This window comes from Triticum urartu, chromosome 6, assembly GCF_003073215.2.
Source record: "Triticum urartu cultivar G1812 chromosome 6, Tu2.1, whole genome shotgun sequence".
In the NCBI taxonomy this organism is placed as follows: domain Eukaryota; kingdom Viridiplantae; phylum Streptophyta; class Magnoliopsida; order Poales; family Poaceae; genus Triticum; species Triticum urartu.
This window is the reverse complement of record NC_053027.1, coordinates 268,139,662-268,148,139: the sequence shown is the minus strand read 5'-3', so window position 1 is coordinate 268,148,139 and position 8,478 is coordinate 268,139,662.

The following is an 8,478-nucleotide window of genomic DNA, read 5'->3' as shown; positions in this document are numbered from 1 at the left end:
GGGGAGAGGGTCTCCCGTTGGTCTTTGGCCTCCATCGTGACGATGTCCCCCTCCGGATTCCTCCTCCATGCCCTCCTCTATCGGTTCAACAAAACTTGGGTTTGTTGCCAGACTGTGCACAAACTCGGGGACGAGATTGAAGCACCAACCCAAGTCAGAGTACAAGGGACTAAGAGATTCGAAGGACCTATATGCAGATCAGAGGGACCAAGATCAAGCCGGAGAAGCAAGATACCATCAGGAGAAGGGCCTCCTTTGCCGGGCAGGTATGCTCGGAAAGGGGCGAGGCCACCTCCAGAAGAAGACGTCCAAGGCATCCCCATAGTGCAGTTCCCTGCCACGGCAGCCAGCACGAGCGTGCCAGAATCAAGGCACCAACAATCTCTCGATGGCCTCTTATGAACCTTGAGTGGGTCCAGGTTAACGACGAGCCTCAGAGGATAGGCAGAGAGGAGACACACACGTATTTGTCGAGCAACGCTGCGACGACCTCCGCCGGACCGATGGGTGCGACGGCCCCGAAGTCGACGAGCCCACGCTCGGTGTTGGTGGGTGCCTACCTTTCGAGGTTGGCTGCCCTGCCTTTACTCATGAGCTGCGAGAAGTCTGTTCGCCATCCGTTCGCATGTTCAGGCCAGGGTACCTGAGAAGTATGATGGGAGGCTGAACCCGGCAGAGTTATGAGCATCTACACCATCGCTGTTCAGGCTACCGGGGGAAGAGAAGAGAAGCTGTTTGCCAACTACTTCCCTTTGGCTCTCAAGTCCAATGTGAGGTCTTGGCTGATGCACCTTCTGGAGAACTCCATTTCATCATGGGCAGACATGTGCCATGAGTTCATCGGCGCCTTCACCGGTGGCCATCAAGAGCCGGGCCAACCCAATGTCTTGCAGCTCCTAAAACAGAAGGAAGGAGAAACCCTACGTAAGTATTTACAGAGATTCAGCAAAGTTCAAAGGAACATCCCAAATATCCATCCGGCAGTCGTGATAGCCGCCTTCGAGTCCAATGTGCGCAACCACCGGATTCGTTCCAAGATGAACGTGCGGTTCCCCAAGACTGTGATGGAGCTCTACACGTTGGTGCATAAGTGTGCTTGGATGGAGGAGGGAAGAAAGTTCCCACACGACCGTCGCCAAGTGAGTGACGATGATTGGGGGTCCTTCCCACATGATCCAAAAACCATCAGGGATATGCCCTCCTGGCACACACGCTCGGCAAAATGAGGTCATGTGTGACTTGTGAGCGCTCAAATACGGTTATATTTACAGTAGTGCTAAAAACACAATTATACCAGATAAATTGTTTCTGGTCGTAAGTACATCCCACACAGTCAGTCCCCTCTAAAAGTTTGCATTCGTATGTACATTCCACACAATCAATCCAAGGAATATGTTTTCGTTAGTATGTACATCGCACGCTTTCTTATATGCCCAAATGTTTGTGATGCGCACAACATCACAAACAGTCCATAATTTCGAAGCGTGTGTGATAAGGTGACTATCGCAAACATTTAATAAGAAAGAACTGTGTGCGATGCTGCTGTTAATCGCACATGTTTTTTCTTAGCTGATAGTGTGTGAAGTGGAGATGCATCGCACACGTAGTGTATCCTAGAAACGTGTCTGATCTCCAAGTCTATCACAGACGTTTCGCTTTCTCATACCATGTTCAGTGTAATTCCTAATTAATTCCTAATTAATCCCTAATTAAAAATCACATGTTTTGAATTTGAAAGTAGGCAATAACTTATTTCATATGCAACCATGTTTATTACAAATATAGGTTCAACCACGAATGCATAATTCGATGCACAGAACATATACTGAAGAACTACAGAAGCACCGAGTAAAGAATGTTGAACCATAGTTTTACTAAAGACTGTAAAGAGAGAGGCGAAAGACATTCTTGTTGCTGGAGAAGATGAAGTGGAATGCTCATATTGTGCCCTCCCCCATGTCTAACGCGCGCACGATTCTAGGCCGACCCCTTGTGATGGCTGCCTGTCCATCCTTTACTGTCTTCATTATGACTTCTCGATGCTCATTGTAGTTTGGATGAAATACTTTAACCTTCATTGCATGTCAGCAAATCATGTACTTTGCGAGGTAATCTTGAGTAAACTACTTCGGGAACAACTCCGAACGAAAAATATTCAAACATTGTTGTCTAACAACTCATTATGAGCAGTAAAAAGAGAAGGCTGCAGAGTTTGTAGTTACCAACCTACAACTCACTGTTGTGTTGGATAGAGCATAAACAAATAATTTGCTTGCCACCATTCATATCTTTTTCCTAATAATCCTTATTAGTTTCCTCACTTGATGCTTGTTCATGAATATCTCATTACCCCATACGCAAAAAGGGTCGATGCGTGGATCCTTGCCAAGGGCTTATGTACCTACAAGCAAAAAGTCAATATTAGAAGCTAACAAGTGTCCAGGCCTGGATCTATATGCACCATGCTACCTCTTGAGCACTGCGTTGGTTTTCCCAGAAGAGGAAGGGATGATGCAGAAAAGTAGCGTAAGTATTTCCCTCAGTTTTTGAGAACCAAGGTATCAATCCAGTAGGAGGCTACGCGCAAGTCCCTTGTACCTGCACAAAACAAATAAATCCTCGTAACCAACACAAATAGGGGTTGTCAATCCCTATAGGGCCACTTACGAGAGTGAGATCTGATAGATATGATAAAGATAATATTTTTGGTATTTTTGTGATAAAGATGCAAAGTAAAATAAAGGCAAAGTAAATAGCAAAATAGTAGGAGAACAATATGATAGAGATAGACCCGAGGGCCATAGGTTTCACTAGTGGCTTCTCTCGAGAGCATAAGTATTCTACGGTGGGTGAACAAATTACTGTTGAGCAATTGACAGAATTGAGCATAGTTATGAGAATATCTAGGTATGATCATGTATATGGGCATCACATCCGAGACAAGTAGACCAACTCATGCTTGCATCTACTACTATACTCCACTCATCGACCGCTATCCAGCATGCATCTAGAGTATTAAGTTAAAAACAGAGTAATGCCTTAAGCAAGATGACATGATGTAGAGGGATAGACTCATGCAATATGAAGAAAACCCCATCTTGTTATCCTCGATGGCAACAATACAATATGTGCCTTGCTTCCCTTACTGTTACCGGGAAAGGACACCGCAAGATTGAACCCAAAGCTAAGCACTTCTCCCATTGCAAGAAAGATCAATCTAGTAGGCCAAACCAAACTAATAATTCGAGGAGACTTGCAAAGATAACCAATCATACATAGAAGAATTCAGAGAAGATTCAAATATTATTCATAGATAGACTTGATCATAAACCCACAATTCATCGGTCTCAACAAACACACCGCAAAAAGAAGATTACATCGAATAGATCTCCACAAGAGAGGGGGAGAACATTGTATTGAGATCCAAAAAGAGAGAACAAGCCATCTAGCTACTAACTATGGACCCGTAGGTCTGAGGTAAACTACTCAAACTTCATCGGAGAGGCTATGGTGTTGATGTAGAAGCCCTCCGTGATCGATGCCCCCTCCGGCGGAGCTCCGGAACAGGCCCCAAGATGGGATCTCGTGGATACGGAAAGTTCCGGCGGTGGAATTAGGGTTTTGGCTCCGTATCTGATCGTTTGGGGTACGTGGATATATATAGGAGGAAGAAGTACGTCGGTGGAGCAACAGGGGGCCCACGAGGGTGGGGGCACGCCTGGTAGGGTAGGGCGCGCCCCCCTACCTTGTGGCCTCCTGTTACGTGCCTTGACGTAGGTTCCAAGTCTCCCGGGTCTTATCTGTTGAGAAAATCACGTTCCCGAAGGTTTCATTCCGTTTGGACTCCGTTTGATATTCCTTTTCTTCGAAACCCTAAAACAGGCAAAAAACAGCAATTCTAGGCCGGGTCTCCGGTTAATAGGTTAGTCCCGAAAATAATATAAAAGTGGATAATAAAGCCCAATAATGTCCAAAATAGTAGATAATATAGCATGGAGCAATCAAAAATTATAGATACGTTGGAGACGTATCAAGCATCCCCAAGCTTAATTCCCGCGCGTCCTCGAGTAGGTAAATGATAAAAACAGAATTTTTGATGCGGAGTGCTACTTGGCATAATTTTAATGTAATTCTTCTTAATTGTGGTATGAATATTCAGATCCAAAAGATTCAAGACAAAAGTTCATATTGACATAAAAATAATAATACTTCAGTCATACTAACTAAGCAATTATGTCTTCTCAAAATAACATGTGGGGACCCCGACTCATAAGTCGTGATCACCGAATGCACGTGTACAGTGATCCTAGAGATCAATGCTCACTGAACACATAGAAGCTGATTAACAAGAGTCTGACATCCATACATATCGTCTTACACAAATTATGACCATTATGGTCAAGTCTTACATAGATAAAACCACAAGGGCTGAATACCAAATGAACTTAAGCAGCGGAAATTCTTCGTCGATAAGTAGAACCCATGCCATCTGCCTTAACCCTACAGGCATTCTGACTTGGAAACGTCCTAGTTCGCATGTTCGTCTTCAAAGAACTCTTCTTCGAACTCCTGTTCTTCCATGCCTGGCCAATTAAATAACCAGTGGCAAGCCAATGATTACTTTGAATGTACTCGCAAGAAACCCATGTTTTGGTTCAAAGTACAATGATATAGGTAAATTTTTGCGGAAAGCTAGTTTTTGAGTGCTATCACATGTTCAACCACGTGTAAGACATGCATCAGGAGAATTCAATTAACCATGAGGACAGGTTACAGATATCAACATAAATGGAGTGGGCATTAACCCAACTCAATCATGTCAAGTCCTTTGACTTGACCCACGTAGATCTTCCCACTTATCCAAACACACACTGGTTGGTAACATGTGGACGTAGCCCAAGAGCGGTTACCCAATTGTCCTTGACCGTGGACACAGCTATTCGAATAGTTTTACACTATGCAGAGGTTGCACACTTTACCCACAAGATCTGGGGAACTTCCGTGTCATCCACGACCCGCGGTACCTCAAGTACCCGGGGTAAGCACCCGATCACTATCTTTCCCTAGACGACACTAACAAGGAGTCCACTCGTTGTTCCGTATCCTCACGATGTACATCATACGAGACTCACTCGAGATCGTATCATCCGAGAGGGGACACAACGGTGTATCCGGTGCCCTATGAAAACAGTCATGGCCGCCCTACCTGGCACGACCCCGTCCCGAGAGAGCGCACCAACAACTCTCCCGTCACTAGTAATGCGGGCTCCAAGCTAGTATCAGCCTAGGTAATCAATAATGCCCTTTCCCATACAAGGGTAGAGTGGTTGCGCATGTAAGGTTGGAATAACGGTCGCAACTTAAACCAATCCGTTTTGAAAATCAACACCCACACTCGCCTCGGTACACCACTTCGTCCTCAAGTGGTTACCCAACTCATCATCTCCCTTGGGCATAAGTGGCACCCGATGGGGTTTTCGAAAAGTCCTTTGAAAATACTTTGTCTCCATCACCATGCATATTCCCGTCCCTTTTTGCGTAGCAACTACTTTAGCATCCTATCTACTCCCACTGGCATAACCCTCATAAGGAGGTAGGGTCATGCACAATGCAAGTATCAACGAGGAAGCAATAGAGGCAACCCATCAAAGTGGTTACCATCTCATCATGATTCCGATGCAACACTAATAAAGTGCTATATGGCATGCATAAAAAGGGTTTCATAGACATGGTCAAAGGGCTGCTTGTAACACCCCGGATGTAACTTTCCCAATTTGTACTCCAACTCTTGCCGTTTCCGGCGTTAAGTTATATTTATTTTCTCGGGTTCGGGTCTTTGTCTCCGTGTGTTGTTATCGTTGTCACGCATCTCATATCATGTCATCATGTGCATTGCATTTGCATACGTGTTCGTCACATGCATTCGAGCATTTTCCCCGTTGTCCGTTTTGCATTCCGGCGCTTCGTTCTCCTCCGGTGGTCATTTCTAGATTTCTTTCGTGTGTGGGGATAAAACATTTCCGGATTGGACCTAGACTTGCCAAGAGGCCTTGGTTTACTACTGGTAGACCGCCTGTCAAGTTTCGTATCATTTGAACTTCGTTTGATACTCCAACGGTTAACCGAGGGACCGAAAAGGCCTCGTGTGTGTTGCAGCCCAACACCCCATCAATTTGGCCCCAAACCCACCAAACTCTGCTCCATCATCTAGAGCGTTCGATCACGATCGCGTGGCCGAAAACCGCACCTCATTTGGACTCTCCTAGCTCCCTCTATGCCTATTTAAACACCCCCCCCCCCGAAATTCGGATCTCCTTCCTCCCCGAAACCCTAGATTTCTCCGCCGCCGCCGCCGGACACGTCCGGACGGACCGTACGCGTCCGCTCCGCCGCCCGCAGCCACTCCAGAGCCGCCACGTGGCCGCCGCGGGCCGGGGAGCCCGGAGCTGGCCCCCACGGCCTGATCCGCCAGCGCCGCCTAGGATCCGCCCGCGCCGCCACCTCCCTCGCCACCGACGCCTCGCCGCCGCGCCGCCGCCGTCGGCCATCGCCGCCCCGGGCCCGCGCCCCTCACCGGCGCCCGCTCGCCCGCGCCGCCCGAGGCCCCGCCGGCCGCCGCCGCCACCTCTCCCGCGCCTCCCGCGCCTCCCCGCCGCTTCTTCGAGCTCGCCGGAGCTGCCGCCGCCTCGCCGGAGTTCTCGGTTCGCGTGTGTGAACAGTAACCCTAGATCTCGGAGGTTGAATTTTCTCCAAGTCCCTGATATTTTCAGTCCAAGTGCTCATGTTCGTGGCTCCGTAACTTTGCACCCGTAGCTCTGATTCATGCATATAGCATATCAGAATGTTCATCTCAGAGAGTACATCATTTCATTCCATTGCATCATTTTCATTTGAGTTCATCTTGATGCCCGAAATGCTGTTAGAAGAGGGCTACTTGAGTTAATTGTCAGATCTGCTACTCCGTTTAGCACTTTTGTCATTTTGCCATGATTAATGTGTGCATGATATGCCCTGATGCTCTACATGTGTTTTGTTAAGGGTTTTGTCATCTTTCCAGAGGTGCAATCCATGTATTTTTTTGATGTGTGTGTTGACTTGTGCAAGCTTGCAAAGTGGTGCACTTGCTAATTCTGTTTTCAGGGACTTAGTATTTTCACAAAGTCCTGGAGCTGTTTATCTCATGATGCCATATGTTCTTGTTGTTTCCTAGTGATCCGTGCCTCTTTTGAGGATGATCAGTAAGGATGTTTTGTTAATCTTGTAGTGATCTATCCATCCATGTCTTTGTTTGCAATTATGGAGCACCCTAGCTTGAGTCAATCGAGCTCTACTTTTGCTACTTTGTGAATCTGGGCAGATTGTCAACTTGTTTGCAATTTTACCGATGATGTTGTAGTTGATCCGTGCATGCTATGCTATTGTTCTTGCCATGTCTAGCTTGCATTTTGTGCCTTATTGATAGATGTAAGCTTGTCTTGCCATGACTTGCACCGTAGTGAGTGCATCGAGCTCGTAAACGTGCCTACTTGAGTTATATTTCAGCATGTGTCAGTTTTCACTAAGTCTGAAAACTGATTATGTTTTTGCTATGTTCACATGCTTGCAATTGTATTTTCTGATCCCTTTTGGCTCAAGGTCACTAAGGAACTTTTGTTAAGATATTTGAGTAGATCCATGCCATTCTTTACTTTACCTTGTTCAGGTCCTGTAGCATGTAGTTTTGTGGCTCCGAAGAGGGCTACCTGATCTGAAATTCCAGACAAGTGTTAATTTCACCAAGTCTGAGATCTGTTTGTCATATGCATTTTTGCCATGCTTGTTTGAACCTGTTAATGGGTGAATTGTCCGTAGCTCAGTGCTAGACTTTTGTTAAGAATCTTGAATTAATCCCTGCCATGCATTTTGTTGTCATGTTTGGTTGATGTAGCATGTTCATCTCATTGCATTTAGTTGGCTACTTGCTGAAATCGCAGACCGGTGTCATTTTTGAATCGCGTGCCATTTCCAAACCGTAACTCCGATTCCGGCGTTCTTTATATCGTTTTCAAGCTATTTCATCTCATCTTTCCAGTGGCACACTTGGTTTTCCAAGTTGAGGCCCGGTTCATGTATTTCCTGTCATATCTTGCATTTTGCATCCCGCATCGCATCCCGCATAGCATATCATCATCGCATCGTCTTGTTTGGGTTCTTGCACGTGGTTGATGGTATCCTTGTTGCTTGTTTGTCTTTTTTGGGTAGAGCCGGGAGACGAGTTCGCTAACGAGGAGCCCGTTGAGTTTTCTTTCGAGGATCCAGTCAACTCTGACAACTGTGCAGGCAAGATGATCCTACCCTCGAAATCACTACTATCTTTGCTATGCTAGTTTGCTCGCTCTTTTGCTATGCCATTGTTACGATGCCTACCACTTGCTTTCAAGCCTCCCAAATTGCCATGTCAAACCTCTAACCCACCATTGTCCTAGCAAACCGTTGATT